The following is a 17,715-nucleotide window of genomic DNA, read 5'->3' as shown; positions in this document are numbered from 1 at the left end:
AAGGAGTTCTATCTCATCACCTGAAATAAACAAATGACTAAAATAAACAACCCGTTAAATTTTGAAACAATATAAATTAAAATAGATTTAACACCTACAATAAACACTAAGGTGGGGGAGATATGCATCATAAAATAATTAGTATATACACAAACAAACAAGAGAACAATAATTGGCTTAATACATCATTTGCCACCTGAACTTGTCCAAAATTTTTTATTTGCCACCTGAACTTTCAAAGTATTTTAATAGCCCCGTGAATTTGTATAAAATGTTCAGTAAGCCCCCTGAACTTACGTAAAATGTAATTAATTGATCACTCAGTCTTAAAAAAGCAAATTAAATGCAGAAGATGTATTCCACGCATTTTAGAATGTTATTACATAATTAAAAAATAGATTAAAAAGGAAGTTATTGCTTGCTCAACTATACAACTTGTCTTCTCTAATATTAGAATCGTATACTCCGATTTTGATCGTTTTATTTTTTTTAAGATTCGTGGAATACATATTCCGCATTTAACTTACTTTTTTACGACCGAGTGATCAATTGATTACATTTTATGCAAGTTCAGGGAGCTAATTGAACATATTATGCAAGTTCAGGGGTCTATTGGAACACTTTGAAAGTTCAGGGGGCCAATCAAGCTTTTTAGACAAGTTTAGGGTGCAATTGATACATATCATCATAAACACTAAGGTGGGGGCAGATATGCATCATAAAATAATTAGTATATGCGGTAGGTTTGTGGCGGCCAGCGTAAAACTTAGCCACATCTTATGACATGAACCATAATATAAATACCGTTGGGGCGTTCCCTACTCAGCGACGCGCTGCACTTCCTAGACCCGGGTGTAGTGATAAATGTGCAAGGGTTGCTAGGTCGTCGCCCCGAAGCGGCGCGCCACCCCAGGACCCGGGGGTGGTGTCAAATATGCAAGGGTTGCGGGTAAATAAGCTAGTCCACGGTAATGGTAGGGGTAGGGGTAAGGGTAGTAGGTTACGCTTTGGGACATGGAACATAGGTTCTTTGACAGGAAGATTAGCTGAAATTGTAGATGTTATGAAGAGGAGGAGAATAAATATATTATGCCTACAAGAAACCAAGTGGGTTGGAGCCAAGGCTAGAGAGATAGCTCCTTGGGGTTATAAGCTTTGGTACTCAGAAAAGGATAAGGGTAGAAATGGAGTAGGTATTCTTATTGATAGGGAGTATATTGATGAGGTAGTAGCGGTGTCTAGGAAGAGCGATAGAATTATGAGTGTTAAGCTAGTGATAGGGGATGAGGTTGTGAATGTCATTAGTGCATATGCGCCACAAATAGGATTAGATGTGTCTATAAGACAAGCTTTTTGGGATGACTTAGAGGAAGTGGTGCAACAGGTTCCTAGGGATGAAAAAATGGTACTAGGGGGTGATCTCAATGGACACGTGGGTTCTAGGCGAGATGGGTTTGAGAGTGTTCATGGAGGGTATGGTTTTGGAGATAAGAATGAAGCAGGAAATGATATTTTGGAATTCGCATCAGCCTATGACTTGAGTATCATGAACACATGGTTTATGAAGAGAACATCCCACTTAGTGACTTATCGGAGTGGCGGTAATGCGAGCCAAATTGACTTCTTCTTAGTAAGGAGTGCTTGGAGAAAGAGTTATATTGATTGTAAGGTGATCCCTGGTGAGAGTACGACAACCCAACATAGAGTAGTGGTGCTAGATTTTCGAAGTAGGAAATGTATAAGAAAACAAACACCTCAAGTAGAGACTAAGATTAAGTGGTGGAAATTGCAAGGGGAGAATCAACAAAAATTTGTGGATGAGATGACCAAAAAAGATATTTGGACTTGCAATATGGATTCAGATATAGATTCGATATGGAATAAGATGGAGCATAGTATAAGGGAAGTAACGAAGGAAGTTCTAGGGGAATCTAAAGGTAGCATGCCACCGGGTAAGGACACATCTTGGTGGACAGAAGAAGTACGACAAGCAGTAAAGAGTAAGAGAGAATCCTATAAACTATTGGGGAAATGTAGGAGTGACGAGAACTACGAAAAATACAAAGAGGCTAAAAGGGAAGTAAAGAAGGTCATACGAGATGCTAGAGCAAAGGTGAATCGGGATCTGTATACAAGATTGGATACGAAAGAAGGGGAAAGAGACATATATAGAATTGCTCGGATGAGAGATAGGAAGACGCGAGATCTCGAAAAAGTTAAATGTGTGAAGGATGTGGACCAGAAAGTCCTAGTTGGAGATAAGGATATCAAGGAACGATGGAGGTCCTATTTTGATGACTTATTTAATGGAGATCGCCAACAAGATGTTGGAGATATAAGTATCCATCACGATATGATAAATCATGAATGCCTGCGGAGAATTCAAAAGGGTGAAGTCAAAATGGCATTAAGTAAGATGAAGTTGAAGAAAGCAGTAGGACCTGATGGCATCCCTATTGAGATTTGGAGATGTTTGGGAGAAAGAGGAATCGAATGGTTGACGACGTTCTTCAACAAAATTTGGAGAAACAATAAGATGCCATCAAAATGGAGGAAAAGTACCTTAATCCCTTTGTATAAGAACAAAGGCGATGTCCAAGATTGTGCCAACTATCGGGGAATCAAATTAATGAGTCACACTATGAAACTTTGGGAGCGAGTGATTGAACAAAGGCTAAGGAGGACGGTGAAGATCTCGGAAAACCAGTTTGGCTTTATGCCGGGAAGATCAACTATGGAAGCCATCCATCTAATGAGACAATTAATGGAGCACTATCGAAATAAGAAGAAAGACTTGCATATGGTTTTCATTGACTTGGAGAAAGCATATGATAAGGTACCAAAGGAAGTACTTTGGTGGGCCTTGATAAGGAAAGGCATTTCGCGGAAATATATTGACATCATAAAGGACATGTATGAGGGAGTATGCACGAGTGTACGTACTAGTGTTGGGAAAACTGAAGAGTTTCCTATTACGATTGGAGTGCATCAAGGTTCCGCACTAAGCCCATTTCTTTTTGCCATCGTTATGGATGAACTAACAAGTTCACTTCAAGATGGTATACCATGGTGCATGCTGTTTGCAGATGATATTGTGTTGGTTGATGAGACGAAAGAAGGAGTGGAGATGAAGTTGGAACTATGGAGGCAAACTCTAGAATCTAGAGGCTTTAAGTTGAGTCGAAGTAAGACAGAATATTTGGAGTGTAAGTTTAGCGGCCGTAGGAGTAGGGAGGCAGGGACAATCACCCTAGATGGGAGAGTTGTTCAGGCCTCGGATTGCTTCCGGTATTTAGGATCTATTATCCAAACGGATGGAGAAGTAGATGGAGATGTTGCCCATAGGATTAAAGCTGGTTGGTCGAAGTGGAAGAGTGCTACGGGTTTCCTTTGTGATCCCGGCATGCCTAATAGATTGAAGGGAAAATTCTACCGGACGGCAATTAGACCAGCATTGTTATATGGTACGGAGTGTTGGGCAGTGAAACACTGCCACATCCATAAGATGTCGGTGGCGGAGATGCGTATGTTGAGATGGATGTGTGGTCACACGAGAAAGGACCGGGTGCGTAATGAAATAATTAGGACAAAAGTAGGGGTTACATCTATTGAGAATAAAATGAGAGAAAACCGACTAAGGTGGTTTGGCCATGTGAGACGTAGAGCGCTTGATGCGCCGGTTAGGAGAACCGAAGAGTGGCAAAGGGATGTAGTGGTGAGGGGTAGGGGAAGACCTAAGCAAACTTGGAGGAGGGTGATCGAGAGTGATATGAGTTTATTGGGAATTGAGGAAAATATGGTAGTGGATAGGACGGAGTGGAGGGAGCGAATCTGTGTCGCTGACACGACTTGATTTTCACGGTTTTATATGATGGTTCATGTTAGCCGACCCCGAATCATTTCGGGACTAAGGCTTTGTTGTTGTTGTTGTTATACACAAACAAACAAGAGAACAATAATTTGACTGGTAGTTTCAAATCAATCATACATATCATCACATCACCTCAAATAAATATGCTTAAAATTGGAAGTATTAAACTGTTAAAGAACTGCAATTTATGGAAGAGAATTGGACACAACACATCACTTACAAGCAGACAATTTATGGGCATGACTTTGTTAATTTGCTTTTGCTATAATGAGAAATGGAAGAAAACAATCAGACCTACCTGGCCCTAATAAGGTTAAAGAGCCGAGCCGCTCATGAGCGGTTTAGTGTTCACCTCGATAAAAGCTCGACTGTGTTCGGCTCGATTTATATACGAGCCGAGATTGAGCACGGCGAAACTCGGCTCGAAAATTCATGAGCAGGTTCGATTATAGGTTCATGAACAAGTTGGTGAGTAAACTCGATTATAATGTTCATAAACACGCTCGTAACAATATTTATATAAAGGGGAAATGTTAAACAATGTAGTTTTATTTAAACTTAGTTTTGTAGGTTTCAAAACTAGGTAGTTTTATGTTAAAAAATTTCAAATCAATATAATTAATGAGTTATTTGCGAATGAAGTTCATGAATTGAATTAAATATGTTGTTCATGAGCAAAGCTCGTGAATAAGCTCGTTAACAAACTCGCGAATAGCTTATGAACAGAATGTTGAACTCGAACTTGTCAATTTTCTGACGAACTGAGTCTGAATAGGTCAAAACTCGGCTCGATTGCAGCCCTATCTGATCCAAAACACAAACAGACATCTTTATAGTGATAATTATAAAGTTTCTCTTAACGTTTATCATTATCCCCTTGGAGTTTAAAATAATCACCATCTCTTGTTTGTATAAACCTATTAGGATTCTACTCTCTCCGCCATTTATATCTTTTATTTATTCTAATCTCCATTATTCTCTCAATCTCTATTATCTAAACTTAACATTTTCATACATAACTATGCATATACTGTTGCATAGAGCTGGACATATAATCAGTGGCGAATCCAGCATTTGAGGGAGCGGGAGGCAAAATTATACCTAAAAAAATTTTAGACAAAAAATGTAAAATTGTTCAATTTTTTATGATAAAATATGCAAAATTGTTCAATTTTTGGTGACGAAAAATGCAAAATCGTTCAATTGTCATGCATTATTTTCATGATTTTTTTTATAAAAAACGTAAATTATAATGTTTCCGACTCGTAATCATCCATTTCCGGGATTCTTGGGTTGTTACGCATCAAATATCCCTAACGTTTTGGGTCAGGTGCAATTTTACCCCTAACATCTAAAATGGTGCAATTTTACGCCAAGAGCAATTTTATCCCTAACGTTGATAAATTGGATCAATTTCAGACATTATTATAAAATACAATCATTTTTTTCTTTATTTTGCACCAATTGCATATCAATTTTGTAATTTTGCACCAATTTTACCTCTAACGTTGATAAATTGGATCAATTTCAGACACTAGTATTCATGACCGAGAAGACAGTTTGATGAATTATTTCTCAAATTGACCCAATTTATCAACGTTAGGGGTAAAATTGCTCTTGGTTTCCAACATTAGGGATAAAATTGTACCATTTTAGACGTTAGAGATAAAATTTCTCCTGACCCAAAACAGTAGGGTATTTTTGCACTTTAACCCTTATTTTTAATGGGATGGTGGGTGTGTGTGGGGGGGGGGGGGCAAATGCTCCCTTTGACCCCCCCTACATCCGCCCCTGCATATAATTATAACTCAACTGCAATAATATCATCAATCATGACACTTTTAATAATATCAGAATAAAAAGAAAAAAAAAACTAGATTTAAGTCTTATTTTTCGGACCTTACAATTTTAAAACGTATCTACATATATTAGAAATTCAAATCATATCTACATATATTAGAAATACATTTTATTAACTCACTCTCTCACCATTTTTAATGTGAGATTTAGTTTAACTCTACCCCCATCATCACCTCTATAGGGCTGCTATATGCTCATATTTTCTATCATAGAACCACCCACTCCGAACTAGATAGGGGCCACCAACTTCCACCCATTTCATCCATGAACAAACACATCGTACATGGAGAATCACGCCTGATACCAATTATAGGGGATACCTCTTCTATTTATAGACAAATGGAGAGTGGTGTTGTAGCATCTTTGCTAGGGGACTAAAAGTGTAATTTGGATTCCATGCTTTATCTAGTAAATATCAGTTTTGGTCCCTGTAAAATTTCCTTCTTTAATTCGGCTAAAAGGGAAAAAGAAAGAGTTGACTTTTATAAGTAGTGCATACATTAGCATATACTTTAGTGTATGCATTAGCATATACTTTAATGCATACGTTAGCTTATACATTAGTACATATATTAGTGCATACATTAGCATATATATTAGTGTATACATTAGCATATACATTAGTGTTGGTGAACGCTAGTTCATAGACATTGGTTCTTTTATTTTGTATTATGCTTTGATTCTTCTTGTATATACACTATTTGTGTCACATTAATAAAGAGATTAATGTAGTTATTTATATCTTGTGCCATAATATGCTTAGAGAATAAATTGGTTGACAATCGTAAAACCATATCTCAATTCTATTACATCATGGGAATGATTAGAACCACAAACTTGTATATTCGATGACTGTATGTTAGTAATTTATACTAGCCGTAGTACTTGTTAAGTCAGTTGTAAGTATAGGTACATGGTACACACATATGACTGGATCGATCCGCCTGGGAAAACTACTTCGTGGTTGTGTCAACAGGATACCAAATACAGGTATGATTGCGTGAAGAGGTCTCTAATTGTCTTCAGACCAGATTTCATTATACTATGAATGTGGAATCCAGTTCACTTTGACATACGCTTAAGAGGTCTGTAACAGGATACCAAATACATGTATGATTGCGTGAAGAGGTGAACACATTGACATTGATAGTGAAGTGATGGAATTTTCACTCATGTAATAGTGAGATGATATCGCACGCCACTTGATATGTGTGAGATTGATCAGTGTATGACCATACCATGATAAGTAGTTTACTTATTTAGTTCATCAATGTACTTGAGATCAAGGAATATCATAAACAACAGAGAGGATGACAACCGCCATACCTTATGTTTATAATATTGATATAAAATGGTATAAGACAGTAAGAGATAACTACAGAGTCCCTGGATCTTTAGACTGCTGATACTCTATCTTACTTGGGAGCTATAATAGTTTTCTAGAACCCACTTACGGTTTGTGGGATGTGCACCCACTACTAACAAGGACAGACCCATAGGATCGTGCACATAGAACATCTAAGTTGGAACTTATAGAACAGTGCACTGGGGAGATGAAATTAATTAATTGATTGACAATAAAATGTCAAGGTAATTCATTAGTGGTAAATTAATTGGTTAATTGTTACTTTATATCAAGGTAATCAATTAATGGATTTTGGAGTTGAGTATTTAATTGATTAATTAGTTTGTAGAATGTAATTAATTAATCCACAAATTAATAGAATTACATTCGGTAAATAATTAATTTAAATCAATACATTAATTTATTGATTAGTGTGATTAATTTTATTGGAATAGTTAAATTTAATCTAATTGTAAGTATACTTTTGTTATTTATATAATTAGATTATGATTGGATTGAATTTATATTAACCAATTTCATCCTAATGCAATTAGGAATCTAAAACTCACTATACATACATAAATTAAAACTCCTAAACCCTAACCTACAACCTAAATATTTTGGCCCCTTTACCCAAGGTAGAGGCAAACTTGACTTTCTCTCTCCCGTATTGATTCATTTTCATTACGTTCTTCACTTAGCACCAGTTTCAGCTCGATAAATTTTGTGCACCTGACTTGAGATCGATTACCTTGTGAATTTTTCAACCGTCTCTAGAACAGACAAAATGTGTATGTTTTTTTTTCTTAAATTGATTTATTGAATTAACAGTTAGTGGATAAAGATCAAACTAAAATGATTCTAAATAAAATTTTAACTGCAATCCCACTATGCTACAATGGATTAACTGGCTAAAATCCCTAACAGTGGTATCGGAGCATTGGTTTAGTCCATTTTGATTGATTGAAAAAAAATATAAGATTTGGCTTTTGATTAATTTTCCAAATCAGTTTTGAAATTTCCTATTAATTCCTCATGTAGAAATTGTTCTAGGAAGTTGCAAGGCCTATGAGTAGCTAGATTAAACGTGAATTGCAGGTGGTATTTCCACTCTAGTTGCAAGGCCTATGGGTAGCTAGATTAAACGATTCCCCAAGGTAAGAATAGATCCTGCCTGAAGGTAGACGGTTGTTATCAGCATTTTAGATAGGGTTTTGTAGTATAGTTTTGTCTTTAATTTTTTTAGTCTTAATGTATGTTTCCCCTGACTATAAGCGATTTTTATCTTATTATGATCTTAATTAGAGTTTTGAGTTATTTCAGGTAGTTTCAGGCCTTAAACAAAGAGAAATGGTAGTTTCAGCAGGTAGCTCGTCGAAGTAGCTCATCGAGCTACCTCAGCAAGCTACTATTTTGAGTCAATGGAGGAAGTACAAAAGTCACAGAACACATAAAACACAATTAGCTCGGTGAGCTAGGCACAATAGCTCAGTGAGCTACGACAAAAAAAAAAATCAGTAATTGACTTAAATCAGAACTCTATTTGAAATGGCTCAGTTTTATCCGACTTTAACAACTCTAATCCGACCAGAGGGAGGCTAGAAGACCTACTAGAGATTAGGGATGACCTAATCACTATATATATATAGTAGCTTTTACAATGTAATTAAGATAATCAGTTAGATTAGTTCTTAGATTAGCTTAGTTGTAACTTAGTTTTACTTTACAGTTTTACTTTCCACTTTCCTTACTTTAGTTTACTCTTTTCGTTCCATTATTAATTTAGTTAAGCAAGCTTTGACATTACTTTGTTAATTTTCCTTTTATTTTCAAGTTAAGTTTATCAAATTCAAAGTTTCTCTTCATCCCCACTCTCTTTCATCCTAACTTCGAATTGATAATCTGATCTTGTTAAACATGAGTTATCAGTCCATCCCATAATGCCTTTGTGTCTTAGCTCAAACTTGAGTTAAAACACTATAGGCTAGGATTGAGGTGAATCGTGCTTGACGAGTATGGATTGTTAAATAAGCGTTTATATTGTGTTGTAGGACTTAACTAGAGAATTAACTAAAGTATTCCTTACCTCTATCTGAGAAACCTAACCAAGTAATTAGGTAGATAAGTTAAATTGTGAAACCTAACCAAGTAAATGTGTCAACTTAGCATATTAGTTAATCATATACCTTAACCGGCTAGTGCGGCTTCGTGGTCTAGGTTACGGCCTAGCCTTTATAGCGTCCAATTCCTTCAAACACAATTAGGGATTTTGCATAACCTAGAGTCAGTCTAATAGTGTTTCAGTTAGATTTAGTAGTGCTTGATCAGAGCTACTATTTTGTAATAGAAAATCATCGTCTCGAGTTAACCTTTAAATTCATACAACATACACTTATTGATTCATAGGGGTTAGCACGGGAATCCTAAATCCTAGTCTTCCATTCATACGTTTAACAAATTAGTTGTTCAATTCCTTTGCTAGTTTAATTGCTTTATTAGTATATAAACAACTCAATTCACTTAACCAATACCTTAAATAATATAGTATTTGAGTACTAATAGGACATTAGACTAGTCTCTTTGGGATCAATAATTTTCTTCGAAATACTTTATTATTTGATGCGATAGAGTCCACTTTCTCTTCATTGATATATATGATTTAGTCCTATTAGGATGCATCATCTATATCTGAACTTATGGCCATAGTTGTGGTTGGTATGGGTACCATAAGATCCCTATTAGTTGGTGGCACCCCCACTAGCTCTATTGTATTGTTCGTCATGACACTCTACTTTATCAAGAGTTCCATGCTCACTGCACCAATTTGATAACAACACTTTCTTTGTTGATGATAAATTCGTACATGAGACGCCATTCGGTTCGGTCATGGCACCTCCGATGATAAAGTCAGTAATGAAATTTGAGATTAATAGATATTAAAAAGTATTTAGCCGAGTGTTGTTAACTTACTTGTAAATATGTCCTGATGGGGGTATATATACTCCCTTTTGAAACGTGCTTGCTTTAGTTGGGTTTAATTGGACCGTTTTGTCATTATTCTCATTAATTACCACTAAACCTATTAATTATTGTTTTTCCTCCTTATAGAAGGAATAACGGGTTCCTTTGGATTCCGTGTAACTATTCCAGCGGTATACTGATGTGGCAATATACATCCGTCTTCCATCTTCATCATGGCGAATCCCGTTGCTAGTCTTTGGTGCAAATCTAGACGGACATAACTCTAGGCGTTTCTCTTGAGATAAGTTTTCCTAGATGGACCCATTGTCATCAGACTATGCATATCTGAGCATATAAATTTTCAACCCTAATGATGAAATTATAGTTGCCTTTTCTTAACAAGTTGTAGGTGGATCCCACGCCGCATCGCACGGGATCACAGATCGAAACCTGAACTTCTTTCTATGAATTTTAGAGTTCTTAGGGGTGGCCAATCGGCTACAATGTGTGAATGATCGACCACATATGAGTCAGCGCCACGTCAATTAATTCTAAAAAAAATAAGATTTACCATTTTTCAGTTATGCGGTTGATTTTGTTTTCCAAATTTTTCTTTTTACGTGCTTTACCATTTTTCATGTTTTTACGTTTTTCACATTTTTTGGCAAAAAGCAGGAGCTGAAGACCACCAATTGATCACCGAGGAAGAGACTCCAAACTTTGCCAATGCATCAGCAACTCTATTTCCTTCCCTAAAGATGTGTGAAAAGAGGATGTTCATCCTAGAGCAAATGCTGAGACAATGCAACCACTCTTATCGAATATGTCACGTCCGGGTCTAAATTTCTAAAATTTATACCTTGATAGTAATATATATTATAATTATTGGATGTGTGAAGTTAAATCGGTGTTATAGGAAAAGTTTGGAGTTAATTTGATGGTTTTATGTGTAAATTAAAAGTTTAGAGTAATTTTTAAAGATTATATAAAGATAGAGGACCAAACTGGATCTTTGCCAAATTTGGATATGTATATGGTGAAAGGTTGCAAATGATGTATTCATTATCTTTTCTTTTCTTTTTTCCTTTTCTTCTTCTGTCATCAGCTTTTATCGTTCTTGAACCGTTTCTCCACCGTTTCTTTGATTTACGAAGATTCGACAGTCCGAATCACTTGAAATTGGAACCATAACATCCTTATATATAGATCTAAGTCCTAATCGAAGAGTTTTTGAGTTTCGGCAGTGTTTGGAGGGAAACGTCTTAGACAGAATTTAGAGAATAATCGATCGGGTCAATTAGTAGCCAAGGTAAGTAACTATCAACTATATTTTGAGTTTTATGTATATAAATATATATATAATCAAAGAATTTTCAGAAAGTGATATTTTAAGGTTATGCAGAAATTTTGTAAAATTGGGATTTTTCACGATTTTGCTTTTTATTATGAAAGTATGGTTCAAATGAAGCCATTGACTATGTTTCTATGTGAATTTCAGATTTTATTTAATTATGTTGATTTAAGGCTTAATTTGGTTGATTTACATATATACATATATGTTTTTGGTTTCAATATATATCTATATTGAATAAAATGAATTTGATGATTTCTTACGAATTGTTTTTGGATTGAGAAATCTGTTGCGGTTATTGTTGTTATTATTTTGGATTGAAGTCCAAATATGATTTTTATGTTGTTATTATTTTGGATTGAAATCCATATATGATTTTTATGAGTTGTGATATTTCGAAAGATTAAATGGTTTTGTCCATCTAGGATTGCCCGGGGTAGGAGTTGTATTTGTAAGACCATATCTAATGGCGATATGGCTAGAGTGCACGGCTGGTAGTCCTAACTGTTAGGCAAGGAACGAGATATAAATGAGATATCTCGATATTGTTATGATTGATGTTATGATCTACACGGGTGGAATTCGAGGATGGATACAATATTATATATTTTATATGTTTTTGGTTTACTACTTTGACTATATTATGAACTTAAGTTTTGAGTATATTTTATAAGGTTTTGATTAAATCTCTTTATAAACGTATATATGTAGCTATGTTAAGTAAGGATGATTTTTATAGTTGATAATTTCTTACTGAGATTTTTGTCTCACGTTTTTAAATGTTTTAATGTTTTTAGGTGAGAAAATACAAGATATAGAGAAGGTTACCAACCGATTAGGCGAGGTTTGGAAGTTGGCTGCTTATTGTTAGAATTATGGTTAGAACTTTGGTATTTCGATTGTAAGATAATGATATTTGTACTAATTGGAGACTTCTGAGTATTGATTATGATCTTTCTATTTCACGCTCGATGCCGATTGAGGTCGTCTAGGGTCGGGTGTGACAGTTTGGTATTAGAGCTCTAGGTTAAATTCTTCGGACCTAAAGTTGATAGTAATTGAGGAATATCGATATTTGGTGATAGCTAAGAACTAATTGATAGTACTTGAGGAATATGGATATTTGGTGATAGCTAAGAAATAATCGATAGTAATTGAGGATAATGGATATTTGGTGTAAGCTAATAAATGCTTTGGAATTTTTCGAGGATTTAGTAACTAGCTAATGAGGTGTAAAAATGAGATTTGATGGTTAGCAATATCTAGGTGTATGAAAAATAGTAAATTATTTGATATTTGGTGATATGGGTTATGAGTAAGTCATAACTTTGAGCTAGAGATATAGAGAATTGTCTATATAGGTGCTGCTGGAAAATCAGATTTGTACCTGAATCTTGTGATGCATTTTTCGACCAGATAGAGGCCGAATCTGTCATGGAGTCCTAAATGAAAGTTCTTTAGTATTATCTTACGTTTCCAAGAGTTTTTGAATCGCCTTAATCGGACTCCGTATGAAAAAGTTATGCTGAAAACGGCATATGTTGGTCATTTTAGCGTTAAACCAGCATTTGGTTTTTGCTTTAATTTTTCTCCTTATTTGAGAGACATTGCTAATGGTTTAGTGTTTACATGTCAAATAAGAAAATCAAATGATATTATAGATTTATTGACTTTTACGGGTATAAAGATATTATTTGGAGTTTGGAGAAGATAAAAAACATTGATTGTCGTAATATAGGTACTCTATCTTCCTTAGTTATATGGTTTTATGGTTTGGAGAAAAGATTAAAGTTTTGAGGATTATAGTATCAAATAAAGAAATTGAATGACATTATCAAATTTTTAGGCTTTTATTGTGTTTGAGGATATTGCTTGAAGATTTCAAAAACTTTCACATTACGATTTAAGTAAATCGTATTTGTTATTCTAGTTTGATGAGAAACTTAAATTTATTTGGAGTTATTAATGAGATATAGGATGATGGGTATAAGAATGATCTATATTGATTTTTCTTATGTAAGGATTTGATTATAGCGGTTTTACGAAAATAAAGAAGTTAAGGTGATATTCATAGAGGAAATATGTTATCGATATAAGGTTTATATTTGATTAATGATGATGACTTGGAGTTCATATTCATCATGATTGGACTGAAAAATTATAGATTTAAGTATTATGATGATGAAATATGATTATAGGTGTATGATGTTTATTGATTCGAATAATTTGGAAGATCTAAAAAAAAAATAATCTCATACATATTAGAGGTTCAAAATTGATTTTTTTTGAAGTATGTAGCATTTGGAGATAGATGAAATATATTTGATATATATGTAATTGATGGAATCAATTGTGATTTCAATTTATTAAAGGGAGATTTGGTGTATGTTAGGAAGATATGAATGATATTTCAAGTTTTATTGTGGATTATGGCGATGGAATTAACTATATTGAAGTTTAGAGTTACTAAGATTATATTTAAATGATTGTTACAAAGATGTAGATATTGGTAAATGATGAAGTTAATGGAAGGAAACATTAGAATTTGTGGTCTTATGATGATTATGAGGAATCTTGATAATTTGAAATAATTTTGTGATCTTGGAGATTATTTGAGGAAGAAAATTTAGATTAGAGCACGTGAATTTCGAGGACGAAATTTCTTAAGGTGGGGAGAATTGTCACGTCCGGGTCTAAATTTCTAAAATTTATACCTTGATAGTAATATATATTATAATTATTGCATGTGTGAAGTTAAATCGGTGTTATAGGAAAAATTTGGAGTTAATTTGATGGTTTTATGTGTAAATTAAAAGTTTAGAGTAATTTTTAAAGATTATATAAAGATAGAGGACCAAACTGGATCTTTTTCAAATTTGGATATGTATATGGTGAAAGGTTGCAAATGATGTATTCATTATCTTTTCTTTTCTTTTTTCCTTTTCTTCTTCTGTCATCAGCTTTTATCGTTCTTGAACCGTTTCTCCACCGTTTCTTTGATTTACGAAGATTCGAGAGTCCGAATCACTTGAAATTGGAACCATAGCATCCTTATATATAGATCTAAGTCCTAACCGAAGAGTTTTTGAGTTTCGGCAGTGTTTGGAGGGAAACGTCTTAGATAAAATTTAGAGAATAATCGATCGGGTCAATTAGTAGCCAAGGTAAGTAACTATCAACTATATTTTGAGTTTTATGTATATAAATATATATATATATAATCAAAGAATTTTCAGAAAGTGATATTTTAAGGTTATGCAGAAATTTTGTAAAATTGAGATTTTTCACGATTTTGCTTTTTATTATGAAAGTATGGTTCAAATGAAGCCATTGACTATGCTTCTATGTGAATTTCAGATTTTACTTAATTATGTTGATTTAAGGCTTAATTTGGTTGATTTACATATATACATATATGTTTTTGGTTTCAATATATATCTATATTGAATAAGATGAATTTGATGATTTCTTACGAATTGTTTTTGGATTGAGAAATCTGTTGCGGTTATTGTTGTTATTATTTTGGATTGAAGTCCAAATATGATTTTTATGTTATTATTATTTTGGATTGAAATCCATATATGATTTTTATGAGTTGTGATATTTCGAAAGATTAAATGGTTTTGTCCATCTAGGATTGCCCGGGGTAGGAGTTGTATTTGTAAGACCATATCTAATGGCAATATGGCCAGAGTGCACGGCTGGTAGTCCTAACTGTTAGGCAAGGAACGAGATATAAATGAGATATCTCGATATTGTTATGATTGATGTTATAATCTATACGGGTGGAATTCGAGGATGGATACAATATTATATATTTTATATGCTTTTGGTTTACTACTTTGACTATATTATGAACTTAAGTTTTGAGTATATTTTATAAGGTTTGATGATTATATTATAAACTTAAGTTTTGAGTATATTTTATAAGGTTTTGATTAAATCCCTTTATAAACGTATATATGTAGCTATGTTAAGTAAAGATGGTTTTTATAGTTGATAATTTCTTACTGAGATTTTTGTCTCATGTTTTTAAATGTTTTAATGTTTTTAGGTGAGAAAATACAAGATATAGAGAAGGTTACCAACCGATTAGGCGAGGTTTGGAAGTTGGCTGCTTATTGTTAGAATTATGGTTAGAACTTTGGTATTTCGATTGTAAGATAATGATATTTGTACTAATTGGAGACTTCTGAGTATTGATTATGATCTTTCTATTTCACGCTCGATGCCGATTGAGGTCGTCTAGGGTCGGGTGTGACAGAATACTCCAAGGAACATCCATGGAACGATGTCTAAGTAAATTAACTACGTACATTGAGTCTGACTCAACCCAAAGCTGATGCCAATTTTTCTCCCAAGCAAGTTCAATTGCGAAAATAGCGTCTCTCAATTCAGCCATATAAGCAAAAGAATGAGGGGTAGAAGAAGCAAAACAACCTTTGGGAAAGCCTCGATAATTGTGAAAAATACCTCCCCCTCCTACCTCGCTAGGTGTGCCAAAAGAAGAGCCGTCCATATTGACTTTAACCCAGACCGGAGGAGGTTTAAGCCAATGGACCAGAATAATGTTAGGAGCAGGATGCAGCCTAGGAGAAGCCAGAAGACGGGATAAGATAACAACATCTCTCCGCGAAGAGAAAAAACCTTTAGAAGTGGCAAAGGACTCTCAAATCATTCGAAAGAGGGTGATCTTCAAGTGCTGAATAGAAGGAGAAACTTCCTTAAAGATTGCTTCATTCATGCAATGCCAGATTAACCAGATGTAAGTGACAGTGGCAACGCGCCAGATCATCGACACCTATGAGGGAAAATGAATGCTACGAAGAGTGCTGAAGAAGTGGATGAATTGGGAATGACGAGGCAAAGAGCAGTCAAAATAAATCTCAAAGGCCCTCCAAAGAGAATCTGCAAAAGAATAGCTAATGAATAAGTGGTTAATGGACTCAGCATCCCCACCACATAGAACACAACGAGAGGCAATGGAGAATCCTAGACGCTGCAGGAGGTCGTGAGTCGGAACCCGGCCATGCAAAACTCTCCAGAAAGTGAAGGAACAAGAAGGGGGAGTGTGAGCATTCCCAACAAATTTATACCAGTACACCGAGGAGGAACTAGGACTGATAACCGAATAGTACTCTTTGGTAGTGAAAATACCCTTCGTAGAGGGCTGCCAAACGCATAAATCAATATCATCTCTACCCCGGTGAATAGATCGAATACTGTCTTGAACAACCGAAGGTAGAGTACCTAAGTCAAGCCACTCCGAATTTACCAAAAAATCATCAACGAAATTATATCGAGAACGCTTATCCTGATGACCAAGACCCAATCTGTCCGCCACCGATGGAATGATCCACCTATTTGTCCAGAAATTGAACATTGAAGACTGGCCAATCCACCAAAAGTTCTGGTCCCAAATGGATGCATAAACAAACTTACAAGAAGACCAAATCGAGGAAGGAGCAATGGTAGCTTTAGGCAAACCAGAGACAACCAGAAATCTAGACTTCATCAGAGAAATAGCTAGACTGGTGCCTTGAATTAATTCCCAACACATCTTACCCAAGAGAGCATGGTTAAAGATCCTAAAGTCCTTAATGCCCAAACCTCCACCCTCCAAACTTTTGCAATAGGTCTGCCAGGGAACTGTGATTAGCTTCCTTTGATCAATACAACCCGTCCAAAGGAAATTCCTAACACTTCTATTAAGCTTATTCAACAATCCCACTGGCCACTTATAGATCAAGAATGAGTGAACCAGAGATCCAGTAATAACAGACTTAATTAGAGTGAAACCCCCTGCAAAGGAGAGAGCTACATTTCCACTTGCTAAATTGAGAGAGAAATTTGTGTACAAGGTTGCTGAGATGATGAGCCCTTGGAGCTCCTTTAAATAGAGGGACTCCTAAGTAACTGAAAGGGAGAGACTCCAAACGGATGCCAAGATAATGAGCAAGGCAAACCCTCCTTGAAGGACTCACCTAAGAACCAAAAAAGACAGCAGATTTGTCCCAACTAACCTCCTAACCGGAGATCTGTCTATAGAGCAGGAAGAAATCCTTGAGTGCATGCAAGTTGCTTAAGGATGCCACTCCAAAAATGAGCATGTCATCAGCAAAAAGAAGATGAGAGGGAAAAGATTTTCCTCCAGAATAATACATAGGAGAATAAGTACCCTCCCTCACCATCATAGTAAGCCAACGAGAGAAAAAATCCTCAGCAATGTCAAACAGAAGAGGAGATAGGGGGTCCCCTTATCTAACCCCTGTAGAATAAGAAAAGTAACCCTTTGGAGAACCATTAATCATCACAGAAATACGAGTA

Source organism: Euphorbia lathyris, chromosome 3, assembly GCF_963576675.1.
Source record: "Euphorbia lathyris chromosome 3, ddEupLath1.1, whole genome shotgun sequence".
Classification (NCBI taxonomy): Eukaryota; Viridiplantae; Streptophyta; class Magnoliopsida; order Malpighiales; family Euphorbiaceae; genus Euphorbia; species Euphorbia lathyris.
The sequence above is the reverse complement of the archived record's forward strand: the minus strand, read 5'-3'. Positions refer to the sequence as shown.